The sequence below is a fragment of the Macrosteles quadrilineatus genome, unplaced genomic scaffold (genome assembly GCF_028750875.1).
Source record: "Macrosteles quadrilineatus isolate MER2022 unplaced genomic scaffold, UCM_ALF_1.0 Scaffold_2__2_contigs__length_208266976, whole genome shotgun sequence".
Lineage (NCBI taxonomy): Eukaryota > Metazoa > Arthropoda > Insecta > Hemiptera > Cicadellidae > Macrosteles > Macrosteles quadrilineatus.
In genome coordinates this window covers 118,558,003-118,573,315 of record NW_026542595.1, presented here as the reverse complement: position 1 = coordinate 118,573,315, position 15,313 = coordinate 118,558,003, and the positions used below count along the sequence as shown (strand labels likewise).

At 34.5% G+C, this 15,313-nt stretch overlaps 1 protein-coding gene across 2 annotated transcripts in view; it reads left to right on the top strand.

Annotated features, from left to right (window-relative positions):
- The window catches only part of LOC128984664 (guanine nucleotide exchange factor for Rab-3A-like), an 87,271-nt gene that overhangs the window by 22,942 nt on the left and 49,016 nt on the right, over nucleotides 1-15,313 (top strand). For both annotated transcript variants that reach the window (XR_008489997.1, XM_054403999.1), the window contains exon 2: nucleotides 9,339-9,372. The gene's annotated coding sequence lies outside the window, so the exon portion shown is untranslated. The remainder of the gene's footprint in view (nucleotides 1-9,338; nucleotides 9,373-15,313) is intronic.

Sequence of the window (15,313 nt, the reverse complement as noted above, 5' to 3'; positions counted from 1 at the left end):
TCTAACATTTTTGCCACTGCAGTGCATGGTTAGGGTTTGATTACCCATTTGTCGAAACCAATCACGAAATTACGTTTCTCCAGCATTGACAAGCATATGAAGAAATGGAAACTACCTCAAAATATTACTGTTATAGGTTTTCCCTGTACTTTATTCATACTATGCATGCTAGTCTATATGATTTTAACCCCTTTTCCTTTGAGAAACGGAATGTACCTAGTTAAAACCTTCTCCAAACAAAATTAATAAATCCCGCTCACTGGAACTTGTCATAGTAATTGCTTTAGTGAAAAAAATATATTGTCTCTACGAACTTTTTTAGTTTAATTCTCAGGTTAGTTCCAGAGTAGCCGTTGAGGTCGTTCCACTTTAAACAAAATATTGATTAAACACTAAAGTAAGCGTCAAATGTTTACAGAAACGTTTAGAATATATCATCTCATTATAATGTTTTTGAAATAAAAACAAAGCAGGAGTTTTCCATTTAATATTGAATCCATAATTAATTAGTAAAATTAGTGATTTGTGTTAAAATTTTATTTGGCGTTTTCTGGTACTGTATCTTGGTTTTGTTGTTAAAGTTAGTGATGGTAAAAGGCCTAATTAAGTTCGCAGTTTACATGCCGATTTTGCAGTTTTTTTTTTAAAGTCAGTAAAAGATAAATTAATTTTTATTTTGTCCTTAGGTAATTAAATATTAGTCCATACGGCACGCGTACGGTTGTAGTTTCTTTCTACACGTTGCAAAATGCTAAATTGCCCTACCTGTTTAAGCAATCTACAGAAACATTGTTTGTAAAAAATTAAAAAATACAGGCTATTTTATGCATTAAACTATTGGCTACAACTTAGCCACAGGCAGAACCTCTCTGACCAAAACAAAAAATAGGCCTATATATTTTTTTGCAAAGTATGGTGTTTCCTCTTGACGATAGCTTCCCTCTTGACTGCAACGCCAGCAAGGCCGTGGTGCGAAGTTTTTGCTGGACTGTACTTTTTCTTATCCAACCTATTACCTTATCCAACCCCTAATCAATTCGAGCTAAGTGCTGCATACATTTTAATTTATATTCACTGAAAAATTGAGATTCAGACTAGTTAAAGTTAAACTGTGTAATGAAATGTAAGTGATAATTTAAGGTAATATATTATAAATAATATTACAGAAACCCTTACAGTTAATAAAACACTATTCTACAAATTCTCTCCAGAAAGTAAATCTCATGAATAATTAACCACTACGGAAATCTATATATATAATACGCTAAGCCGATTTTTGTAAACAGACCTCCTCCCTCATTTTTGGACCGATTTCGATGATTAAAGTGTCAAAAGAATGGCCATGATCTGTAGTACACCAAAACTGTTACTGTTAACACGCATAGATTTTTTACTAAACTCTGTACTACATTAACATTTCACTTCATGACGGTTACCCCTATTGTAATAAAAATACTAAACGGCCCAATCCACTGTCACCTTTCGTATGTTGTATAATACCGATAATACATGTAATACATGGGATGGAATACATGGGATGGATTGGGCCGTTTAGTATTTTTATTACAATAGGGGTAACCGTCATGAAGTGAAATGTTAATGTAGTACAGAGTTTAGAAAAAAATCTATGCGTGTTAACAGTAACAGTTTTGGTGAAAACGACTCTTTGACATATAAAAAACTAACAGTAAACCGTATATCGATCCTTATTTAGTCCACGCAAAAACTACTCGGATTAAGGATCACCCTACTAAAACAAAGGTTCTACTTACAATTTTATCATTTGTAATCGTTAGTGGTTATTGAAGAATATATTTCCCTCGGAAAAACATAATATGTTACACCGAGTAGTAACTATGTTACATATACTTTTTATACATCGAGTTAAAAGTCGTCCAAAACCCGAAAGGTAAATCACAGAATAAATATAAATTCACAGTAGGCCTATAAATAACTTGACGTAATGTTTAGTGTTACGTAACCATTAAAAATGTTAGCAGATCATCCACTATAGTTCGGCCGCTTAGAAAACGACCTGCGCGCTAATGCTAAACCAATGCTGGAGGAGGTCGTTTTCTAAGCGGCTGACCTATAGTACATGTATACATATTGTCATTTCTTGTCTAATTTAAAATAGATTCTAAGCAATGCGTTCACCTACGATGAAACTTAGCAGCATTTAATTATTGCAATGGTTCTACGCATCATCGACTGTTTTTAATTATCCTAAAATCGACGCACGACTCGAGTAAATACGGAGTGAGGAACTGCTACCAGTGCTACCCGGCCTCGAACGCCGGAAGTGGCGTGGAGGTGGGACGGTCGGTAGTGATATCACTGAATCTAAATATCAAGTAGCATTATCCCTTCCTCCGTACATCGTTATATATAAACATCGAAAAATAAACAATTCGATTTTAAGGAGTTTATTAACAATCTGTTTTCAATTAGCCAATTTGATATCTTGTCTAAATATTTTCTTTTTTTTAGTTTCAGCGACCTTTTATTGAAAGCTGAGCACACGAGAGCTGTGTCATCAGCATAGGCAAATATTTTTGAACATAAATCAAGCTCCAGCAAGTCGTTTATATATATCAAAAAATAATGGGGCCCAAAACCACTCCTTGAGGGTTGTCAAATTGCAAATCAAGCACTTCACTCAAAACATTATAATCAATCACGAGAAAATTTTAAAAATGAATTTAATTTATTGTACCGTAAACACCCTTGTTTGTATAATTGTTCTTGCAGTTGTATTGAAGTAGTAGAATATGTTAAATATCTAGGATTGTTTGTTGATCATCATTTAAAGTGGGAGCAGCATGTAAAACAACTTTCAATTAAATTAAGGAAAATAAATTATGCTTTATATCACTTAAGAGACAACATTAGGAGTGAGCATTTAAAAAAGGTATACATCTCCTGGTTTGAAAGTGTGATGAGATATGGAATAGTACATTATGGGGGTACTTATCCTACCATATTACAACCTGTCATCACGAACCAAAGACATGCACAGAGGGCTGTTTTTGGATTTAAAAAATATGATAGAGTAAGTTATCTTTTTGAACATGAAGAGCTTTTAACCTTCAATCAATTGCACGTATACTGTTTGATTATGTTTGTTTTTTAATATCCGTACATGTTTAAAATGAAACCTATCAATAGAATATCTCGATCAGCACAATATTACTTGTTAGCAGAAAGCTTTTTTAAAAAGGAAACTAGTAGGCATCAGTTTTGTTGTCTTGGTCCAAAATTGTTTAATGCGTTTGTAAAAATGTTCGGTAATGAAGTTTATAATGATAAAAGGTCTGTGATAAAGTCAAAAGCTTTGTTTTTTTTATATCAATCATAATATAGCATAACTAATCTGTAACTTATTTTTAGCTTTGTTTTAGATAAATAACTATTTATATTTGCATGTAGAATTTATTGTCTTTCTAAAAACCGTGTTCTTATTGAATTATTCTAATTTGTCTAAGTGTTATTTATATGATTAAAACTGTTGCAATAGGAAATGTCTACTCACTGTTCTGTTAAAGTGACAAAGAAGGAAAAATGAGCTTTTTTCTGCCACAAACAAGAAAATGAAATGTATTAATAAAAATATGTTTTTCATCCCACGCGTGCTTTGCATGTCACAAGGGATTATGTATTTAATAAAAAAATTGCATTAATTAAAATTGTTTGAATTGAATTGAATATATACATATATAACAATTTTAACGAATTGTGTTTTTGGCCTCTGGGGACATCAAAATCAAAAAGTAAATCGGTCCCGGGCCTAGGTCTTACCATGCCACCTACGGTAATAGCTACCTATCTTATAAGGAAATTTGCTAAATAGAATCTAAAAACTATAAAAGGTACCTATCTAATAACTTGTTGAATTATTTACATTGAACACTATTTTTAAATAGAATATGCAATAACCGTTACAACAACAACAACTTCATACCTTAATATTTTATACGACAGTCAAAGACTCCACTGTTTGAGATTACGCATTTTTATTGGTAAATAAAAGGTATACAATGCTTAGCTCTCCACTGAAAAGGCAAATCAAAATATAAATTATCACCATGTCAAAACTTTAACATTATTGAACTAGCCACATTAAGTTGCAAAGAGAAACGAGACTGCTGTCGAGTAAAAAAGTGTAAATACTCGAGTATGAGCTTTTATTGAAACGTGACCAGTATACCTACAATATGATGTATAAGTTAAATCCTACTTATAAAAATGTATTTCTGCGTTTATGTATGTTAGTTTCTACCTTTTTATGTAGTTTAAACTCATCCTTTTAGTGGGTAGAATGAATAAAGTACAAGGTTTTCGGCACTTTTCTAACAAAGGGCTATTTTTACACATAACAAAAAAACAACTGATATAATCATTATGAAATTTTAACAGCTATTAGAAAATATACTTATAAAACATATTTATATGTATTAAAATTTTTCATCGGTAAAAAAATCTCTTGCGATATTTGTAATGTAATAATTGGCTTTTTAATTGAGAGACGGAACAGTTAAGAAACTCAGCTGAAAGCTTGAATTAAAGGTATTAAAAATGTAAAAATGTAAATTTGATTTGCACATTGTGTGCTAACACATATTTGAGTCACACAGCTGAGTGTTCTTCAATCATAAAATGCACGTAGAATCAGTAGTTGAGCGCTGGCGAACGGTGCCTGCTAGTGGCAACCACTGTAGAGACTTCTGGCTCAGACTGTACCGTTGGAGGTTATGAAATTTGGACATTATGAACCGCACTGTTTATTTGGTATCTTAACGTTGGAGTTTGTGAAATTTGGACATTGTGAAACAGTGATTATTTGAATGTTATAGATTTGGAGCTTATGAAAATTGGAGGTTATGAACCGCTCTGTTTATTTAATATTTTAAGCGTTGGAGTTTGTGAAATTTGGAGTTTATGAAACGCTCCCAAAAAAACATGCGATAATTAATATTCACAAATAAATTATGCAGCAGAAATAAAAATTATTAATCAATGGTCATACATGTATGAAATTAGTCATTAACAAAGGTAGTAAATACAATTCGCAGTACTGGGACAGTAAGTAATACTCGGAATTAGGTTTAAAAGCGTCGAGACGGCGAGGGTAGACGGTTGTATACACCCCATCTCCACCCATTTCACCCCCCCCCCTCCCACATCCTCATGTATCTCTGTACCTATCGATTCTCTATGAAGACCCCTCCGCTCTTGCTCCGTTCTCGTACTGCCAATTATTACACTTGTCCGATTTTGATTTCATCGACAGCCTTCAGCTTGGTTGCGTTCTTTATTAACTGAGATAGGAGTAATGCTATCGATATGTTACAAATTGACACAAATGTGTTTGATTGTTGATGCTATTAGTTTTCATTTTATTTATACAGTAAGTGTTTTTGTTGCTTTGATTAAAATTGGATCACATTGGGTGATAGGAGACTTCTAATGTACGATCTTGGTACTTTTGTTTCTATTTTGTTGTTAAGATGTCAAAAGTTACATTTTTGCTGCTTTGGAAAATTTTAGTTTTTTGGGGGGGGGGGGATTTAATAGTTATTAATGCATTTGAGAGATTTTAAATAGTAAATATATGTGAGTGAAATTTAAAATGTGTTAACTTACTTTTAGTTTGACCGTAAAGGTTGGGGGACCTTCATGTTTTTGTTGGAGGCAAAGTTTTGCCCAAATATAAAACTTTGTATGATTTAAACAAGTTATAAATGATTATTTTCATAAAAATCTCAAGATCAATTAAAGTAAGATTTGTCAATAACTCGTTTTAATTTTGTATCTAGAAATATGTTTATAGATCACAATAACAAAATTATATAACTTAACATTTTCAAACTTAATTATTATTCCTAGTGAATAAGTATTAAAACATTATTTTGAGAATATAGTATATTCAAGCCATGAAGAAAAGCATTGAATAAATTGAATAAATATTGTGAACAATGAATAAAAGTCTTATTGAAATAGCTTTTGAATTACTGTATTTCAAGTCACATTCAAATAGCTGATCTCATTGTTGCATTGTCGGTCCATTACAAATACGTTTACACAAGATTAGCTATCGTCATAAATGTATAATGTGACGTAAAACATCGAACGTATTTGTGGAGTTTTATTTCGTGGAGAGTAACGTAAATACGTGAGAACTTCTTGGAATAGCGATACACTGTTTTTGAAGATGAAAGAGTGCAGATCCTGGGAAGAATAATGACCTTTGCGCGACCTTTCACGACCGAAATCATAACCATAATGGTCGTGGTGGTTGCAACCATGATGGTTGTGGTTGGAACAGCTGTGTGCACTAGGCAGAATACTGCAACACACTTGTATCCACCACTTTATCCAACGATATAGCTATAGCATCATAGCTAGTGGTTGTAGTGCTCGGCTTGAAATTAAAAGGTGGCAGGTTCGTTCCTGAGAAAAGTCGGTAGCTTTTAGATGGTTAGAAACTGGACCCTGTCTTGATCGTTGGGAGTTAAGTAAATTGCGATGATTAAAGTCAAAAGTTATGATCTTAATCAAAAGCTGGCGTCTCATTTATTCGCGCCAATCCTCCGTTTATCTTCGTCTTAAGTTACAAAGCAAAAGTTTGTCGATTCGCACCTGAGAAAAGTCCGTAGCTTTTAGTGATTCGAAACTGGGCCCAGCTATTCTTGCAATTGGGCATGTTTATGGTCCTATTCATCTGATCTTAGGTGGCAAAGCTACCTTAAAACTTTATTTTTTTATCCTTGTATAAACTTTTTTCATATGAAACTATCACATATTCTCTACAAGATTTTCATCGCCACAGTATACGTGAGCATTGCCCAGAAGCCAAGATTCGTTTGTTATTGAGTATTCGAATACATCAACCTAGTTTCACAAACATAGGCATTGTTGACTACTGACCCAATGCCCAGAAACCGGTGATATACTTTCTTCTCCATCTTCTTGTCTCGTCTTTCCAACAAATGTTCAACTTTCTACGCTTCGTGAAAGGCTTGCTCCGTTTTGCCTTTCACTTCAAAGAGCAACTCCTTTCCTTCTTGGAGTGATAATGCAGCAGTTTAATGCTCCTTTCCCGATGAACTTTCTTTTGAGCATTTCCGTTGAGCATTAGAAATGTGTGAATGACTTTACGTGGATTAAACGCTCGTTTTACTGCACAAGGCACGGTTTTTACTTATGATTGCGTTGAGGGGTTCGAAATTGTTCTTTTCATACTTAAGGTAAATTAAAGAATCAGCTGGGTTCAAGGAGATTGATTGTTCATGTTTTCTTCTGTATTTTCCTCTGGGTTTGAGGATGTAGTATTTGTGTGATAATATTATCGTGTCGTCATTCAAATGATTTTATCATCGAGTTTATGGTGTTATGTTCCTTAATTTGATTGAGTGATGACAATAAAATCAACACACAATTGGTTGGTTTACAGATTTGTCTGTGTGTATATAGAAGTTAGGTGCGTCCTAGCACCTAAAAGATGTATTCACTGTAGAAAATTGGAAAAAATATATGAGAAGAAACATTTAAAGAAGCGTTAGTTCTTTCTCATTTTGACCATTTGAGTCCTCAAACCGTTAATATGGCAATTATACTACCTTGACCCTCACCAAGCGGTTTGTTCCTACGCAAAATCTTCCCCAAGTGATAAGAGATAACAGATGCTGCGGTGGGCGTTGGGGCGGTCACTGATATAAGTCTAGGAACTAACTTGATAACAGCTTATCAGTGATGCACTGCGTAAATGAATAGGAAGAAGCGAGAAACATTGTGTTTTGTAATAACGGACCAATGTATGAGGAGGTTCAAGAGTTTATGGGAAGCGAGGTGGTCTGGGGAGCATGGAATGTGTTTTAACTAACTATGAACATAGTTTTCGTGATTTTATGGTTTAGTACCACCTGATTGTTCCGAACACCTGTCGTATCTGTGCTCAGGTGTTATTCCACCTGATGTACAACTTCCAAGGTGTTTCCTAGGTGACTCACTCTCATAATTCAAGTGCAACTCACTGATAACGAGCACAAAGAGAAGAGCATAAATAGAGAGACATCTGTCTTCTTCTTTATTCTGACTTATGGAAACGGTGTCGAGACCGTATTTTGGGTTTAGAAGCGTGTTACGTTTGAAAATATACTGGGATTTTAGTTTTGAAAAAAACCCCGGATTTTTCGCGTGCGATTTGATAAATTATTAGACAAATATTTTTTATGTGACTTGTTGCAAATAACATTTAATAGTGAGGTAGACATCCCAACGAAATAGTCGATTTGTAGCAAATTGTTAATTGATTCGAAAAATTGTCTTCGAATATTGCAAGTAGATTTCCCATTCTATTTTAAAATCTGAACACTGTTGTTTTTGGGGATGGCGTTTGAGTGAGCTAAATTTCCTTAATTTGTGCTTTACGATTTGATTACAATACCTGATGACATGCATTAGTAATTAACCTGGTACTTAGTTTATAAATGAGATAAACATTTACCACATTGTAGTTCAACTCATTCATATTGGCAACATGGCAAGTATTTTAGGTCGTGTTAGATTTAGTCAGGCTATGTTAGATTATAAGTAGTTTACTTCACCTTCATTTGCATAGGGTAAATTTCAGTATTGGCAGCCCTCTTCTAACAACGGAAATCCGTTCCATCCCAACACTTAGCATATCCCCGAATTCGGTATGAATATAAACACAACGTAAATCACATCCTTGGCCTTTCACCCTAGACTTTCATTGAGGAATGCGAAGGACATTCCAGAGTGAGCACTGGAGAGGGGGTCTACAGTAATGTACACAGACTGTACCTGGGTAGTGTGGTGCACAATTGTACAGCAACCAGACTGTACTCGGCTGGCAAAGTTCAATAACAATTGGAATTCCGATGTCTCAAGCCCTTGAAGTATGAAGCCCCAGACCGCTTGAAAGAGCAGTCGTACTTGTGGAATGTTATCCCTAAAACGGGGTACTTTTGTTGCTTACGGGATGAAATAGGGGTGAAGACTAACTTTTTGGGCTTCAGTACGTGTGTGGTAACCTGAAATTAGACAGTTTTTGAAGATTCAGGAGATTTTAAATCCTCCATTGTTTTTAGCTATAATGATAAAAATATTGGTCTTCCTCAAGGGAAATAGATAAAGTAAAACTATTTTAAACTTAAGTTTTTATTTTATTTAAAGACTTTTCAATTTTTCATTTTTTCCCTATCTTCTATCGGTACTATACTCTCTCACCGATTTCCGAGACATTAACCTTTAGTCTTTTGAAATACTAATCTACTCCAATTTATGTAATACTAAAGACGTTTATTTTCTTTCAGGTTTTTGGAGTTTCACATGGACTGACACGCTGAGGTATGTAATATAAATTTTAAAAATATGTATATTTAGTTTAGTACCTATATTATAAATTATAAATCAAGTTGGAAGAGGAAGTGGTGTTACTATTTAAAATGTTGACTTTATTTTCAGAATCGCACTGTAGGCCTATATTTAAAAATAAAATATTTTTTAACGAAGACAAATATAAAAGGAAATGGTCTAACAAAGTGATTTTTGGTCAAAAATCTTAAAATTTGTCTTAAAACACTAAAATTGATTTGAAACGCCAGAAAAATATATATAAAACGTAGAAATATTATTCCTTCATTATTTTACCGTCAGAATATCAGCTTTTGAAGCAAAATTTACACTTTTGAGGGTTGTAAATAAATTAATCATGCTCGACGATAGAATAATAATGTCGTTCTAGTTTAGTTTCGTTTCATATTCAGAAGACATCTTGATTATGTTAATCAAATCCAAAGCTGCTGAGCGATATGCTTAAACAAGCGGTGATGTTTCTCTAACATTTCCCTGTAGATTTAAACTATATATTGATAATGTTCGTATAAAATGAAACGTACTGTAACATCTGTCTGTATGTTTATCATATAATAACCAAACCGTAAGTACAACCGCCCTGAAACGTTGGTATAATGTTTAATTTGATTGCTCGGACAGGTTTCATTTCCGATCCTTATGCGCTTGAGGCTCCGTCACACAGGATTTTGAAGGTACCATGTTTAAGTTATGAGCATTTGTTTATTGATTGGTTTTCGTGGATTATTACTACTTTTATGAACAAGCTGTTGATATTTCTTTGCGTTGAATTTAACCTGTCAGATTAAGCCTAAAACCGTATGCCTTCTCCTAGTTTTCGAAAATTTGATCCTTGACGTAGCCGTAGATTTTATAAACTCATACTGAAAGAAGAACTTATTGCATATCTTACATATTTTATGTAACATGTAGGCAGTATCAAAAACTTTTATGGGAATTAGAATTTGGACAGTAACGTTTTGCATGAGATGCATATTCGTATAGTTTTACTTGAATAGATTATTAGAGCTGGTCTGTATGGACGGGGTGTACACCTCAGTATCCAAAGTCAATGGTCCGAGTCATCCACTTTGGACATTAGTAGTTGAGTGGATTCTTGAGTTGAGGTTTATTGGCGTCGCAACCAAGCGAGCGCAACCGGCGCAACCACGCAAGCGTAACGGAACCAACCATCCCGACCGTGGTTGGAACGCGACAGTTTACATATGGCTTAACGGTTCACAGGATTCCTGGAAGAGTTAGCTCGTAGATGTTATTTTTCAAACACCTTTTGGAGTTGATGACGTAAAGTGTATGGAGTTTCCAGCTATAAACTTCATTCGCTGGTTTCGCCGAAGAAAATAGTTCCACCTCAACTCATAAAAATACTATCGTATCGTTTCGTTTACGTGTTTGTATTTAATTGCCGAGACAATTGTATTTTAAACCACAATAGAGTATATATCCAGATAGCCTTTTATCATATTTTGGATAAAATTGATTTCAAAAGAAGTTTTTGTAATTTGTTCAGTATATCAATTAATTATTGTGTAGACGGAGTAATACGTGTTAAAAGTAAGGGTGACATCATAGTTATTGTGAAACAAGAAGGAAACCATTTTGGGAGTTAATGTAAACTAAACTATTAAATAAATAATAAAAATAAGTTTTGAAGATATTTGAGAATCTACTATGATACTGTAACATTGGATTCGGGTGGAACATGGAGTATTGTGCTAGTTAAAATAAATTCAATTTCATTTTAATTGTAGCTATAAAGTACCGGTAATACTAGTTGAGGGTGATCAGGGTATTAATTGACTTTTCATTAGCCTACATGTTTTAGGTAACGTTAAAAACTAATAATGGAAATTAGTTCACCTCGTTGATGACAACACAAATCTTTATTCGTTTACGTAGGTAAAAATAGCCTAAAAATGGGAAATTGTCCTTAAAAAATATATATTGTGGATCACAAAATGTTTAGCATTCATTATTGTCTTGCAGTAGGTATTCCTAATCCAATAGAAGCTGTTTGTGTCGTTTGTGTAAGCATGTCACACAAAGTGGCTACCGTTTGTGTTTGATAAGACCAAGTGTTGACTACACAAACAAGAGATCTGTCAGTCATTCCCTGGGATAATCCGGGATTTGGCGGGAAATCCTCTTCTGTTGCGATTGTATTTCACGTTAAGCCTTCACAGATTGGGACGTTGGATTAATATTTCTTTTGTAGGATTTAAAATGATTTCGTTGAGTCGCAACGCAAGGAAAATTAATTTAGGTAAATAACCCGTGCAATCTGTAAGTAAAAATAGTCAGTGGTAAAAGTGTAGATATATTTGTGTGTGTTCGTGATATGTAACAATAATGTTGACAGTATGTTTCAAAACTTCGTTTTAATGTTGGTTTTAATATCCTATTTAGTTATTGTTTATGATTTTATTATAATGGACATAATGAATACGCGGTTGGACTGGGGATCCGCGTGGGACTTTGGTCTTGGGAGTGTGGGTTCAAATCCCGCCGAACAACAATACATTATTATTATTAATCAATAAGCTAAGTGAGAATGCCACGCTTGGTGGTTACTCCCCTCCTGCCTATAAAAAAGGAAAAAGGTCTAGATTCGCCTATTTAGATGACAAAAAGAATGATTTCTCAAACTAAGATACCTTTTTTGTATTTGAAAACTTCTTGCAATAAAAGCCACGCAATATTTTCGCGATGAAATAAAAAACATAGCCCTTATATACAGCAAACCTCTCTTTCAAACTAAATTACAACCTAAAGGCAATCCAACGAAGCTGAAAGATTCAGAACGGTCCGGTATTACAATGGAACTATTCGAATGTAGTGTTTGGCAAATATCCCACTCCAACCTCATTTGTTTTTCCAATAAAACTAAATCTACATCGACAATGTTTACTGTTACATTTGGTTTGCATGTTTAAGTGAAGTCGCAATGGAAAAACAAATACTCTGAGCTTTTGTGCTTTACAATGGGAATTGGCTTTGATTCAAACCCTTCATATCTTTGAATCAACACTTTTTGCACACAGACATTGTCCGTTGAGACCAAAGGACATTATTTAATTTTTGAAACTTTTTTGTGCAGTTGTCGATGTTTTCTAAATTCTTATCTGCGATTGGGTTGTTTTCAGTCCGCTTTTACAAATGAGTAAAATAATTTGCTAATAAATTTGTTGTTGTATGGACACATAAAAAATTAACGAAGTTTTAAACTAAAATAGGCTAGATTAGATACAGACCTAACATATTGCTATTTATTATGGAATTTGTCTGTAAAATCAGCTGTAGTTATAAGTTTTCTGACCCCCACGTTTCTGCTCAACAATGCAAGCAGTCAAACAGCTGATATTTAAAATTTAAAGGGAACGACCTTGAGGGGGGAGCGACCTAGCCTATCGCGGTTTATCTATCTGTTTAAATGCCCGTTATCACATTCTTGTCTTGGCTTTTTAATAATTTTACCTTTGATATTTTGAAATAGCCACGATTTATTTATCTCTCATTCGTTTTTCATAATCGAGGTATCGTTTTGTTAGTCTTTTAATGGACTTTAAATACTAGAATTATAATTGCATTATGATAGAAACGCAATGCTGTTTATTTTAATATGTTTATGAATGAAGTTGTAGAAAAGAGTTTTAGCTATTTAGACAGAGGCGTTTATATAAAGCCCAGGGATAAAGTATTCATTTTCTTTGCTAGAAGTACGATATCGTGGTCTTTGGATTAAACCTGTGCAAAAGCTGTGTAAAATCATGTTAGCTCAAGTTATCAGTGATATGAGTCGGGTTTACCCCAAAACAGCAGGATAGTTTACTACAGAGTTGGTTTTGGCTTTGTTTTAGTAACTTGAAAGTACAAAAATACGTCTAATAACACTTGTATTATATTTACACTTATACTGTTGACCTACAAGACAAATAATAAATACATATAAAAGATAGTAAGTGGTGGTCGATTTCGATTGGACACTCCAATCATCATCAGACCCAATAGGCGAATTATGGTAATCGTCTTTGAAGAAAATTTCACCCAGTACTGTAACGTCTTTTCATTTAAATTTTTGGATCGTACAATCCCGAGTGGGCATCACCTCCATATCTAGGGCGGAAGAGCTCGCTATGGCCGAAGCCTCCAGAACTAATTGGAGTGTAGATAGCTGTGGTATTTCCGAGTCGATTGAAGATAGCGAGGACGTGCGGGGGCGTCAAGAGAGAGAGAGAGAAAGATGGGGGTAGAGAGAGAGAGAGAGAGAGAGAGAGAGAGAGAGGTAGAGGGTGAGAGAGAGAGAGAGATAATATGAGGGAGTGAGAGAAAGGTGGTAAAGGAGGGGTAAGATGTTTAAAACCTCCTATTTTGCGTGTGTATTTTAGTACAGTTCTCTAGTCAATTTACTATTTGATCTCATTGTTGAATTGAAGCAATCTCAACAGCCGGTGTTTTAAGGATGCTTTTAACACAACTAATCCCAATTGTATAATACTTCGCACATGAATAGGGTTTTCGATACGGGGTGACCCAATTTTGTTAAACCTATAACTCTCAGTTAGAAATCATTTATATGACACTTCCTACAATTCTGCTTTCTTGAGCTTTCACAAGCCAAAACCAATTACTTACATTACGAACTATAATCCTATCAGGGAATCTGTCACAGATTTCTTTTCTAGTCATCGAACGTGGCTGTGGCTGATGTTAAGTTGTCAAAAACTTCAGTTCAGTCGCGAGGTTTGAAACAATTTTATAACGACCAATGGGTATGTAATAATGACGTTATGCTATGGTTTCTCACGGCCATCTTTGTAGTCGTTAGTCCACCGATCTAGAGGACCGAATATAATAAACTCCTCAGACTGTGAACTTACTATATTGGAGGAACACCTTCACTACAGTCCTTTTGAAATTGATTGGGTATTGGCGAACATATAAGAAGTAGGCTAGTAAACACTATAGGAAGTAAAACAGAGTTTCTGAATTGAACTCAGTTTGAACCGTTGTCCACTGGATTCGACAATTCATTTCACACGATTCTAGCATCAGTTGCTGACAGCTCCGCGGGTGACGAGGGTAGGCCCCGGTGGAAGTGGCGTGTTCTATAGCCGTGGGAGAGGATGGGAGGAATTCGATGTGATTACTTGGGAATGCGGGGAATCTGAAACCTCTGGGTGTGGGAGAATCGGTGTAAAGTGATCCCACGTGGCGTTGAAAAAATCCCACTGTATCCCTTTATCTCGCATTTCGCTTGTAAAATTTCCCTCTCGGTCCATGTTTTGACAACCAACCAAGGCCAAATTTTCGTTACGGAATTTAATCTAATAATTGAATAGGAACTCTACGTTTATTCACTTAAATTTGTGTTTGCAGTAAAAGTAAGTTTTGTTTTGGAATATCCCTACAGTTTAACTTTTATGTGTACGATTGGTTTTAACATACTGCAAAAGCAAGGTTTTAAACGTTAATGAAGTACTGTATTTTTTTTACTGTGGTAGTCTCAATACTGTAACAAATCTAAGGGGGTGCTAGGATATGATTTTTTAAATCTGTAAGAAAACGCAGTAGATTTGTGATTAAAATATACATCTCTTTAAAATGCTACAACTATGTTGTAAATTTGTGTTATAAGAATTTGCATTTTAAAAAGAAATCTGTGGCGGAGAAACAAAATAACAGACTATAAATGTAAGAAGATTGTATGCTGAAAGACATCCCTCCTCTACTTAGCATCTAAAGAACCTGCTTTGTTTAGTTTCTTTCTCTGATACTGAGATTTTATGTAATCAGCTGTTTCTTTTTATGAGGCTTTTACCTTGGTTGTTTTGGCAATACTGGTCATTGCTGTTAAACAGTAAAAGCATTGTGTATTGTTTGCTTAGGTTTTTTTATCGGTTTCAACAGGTGTTCA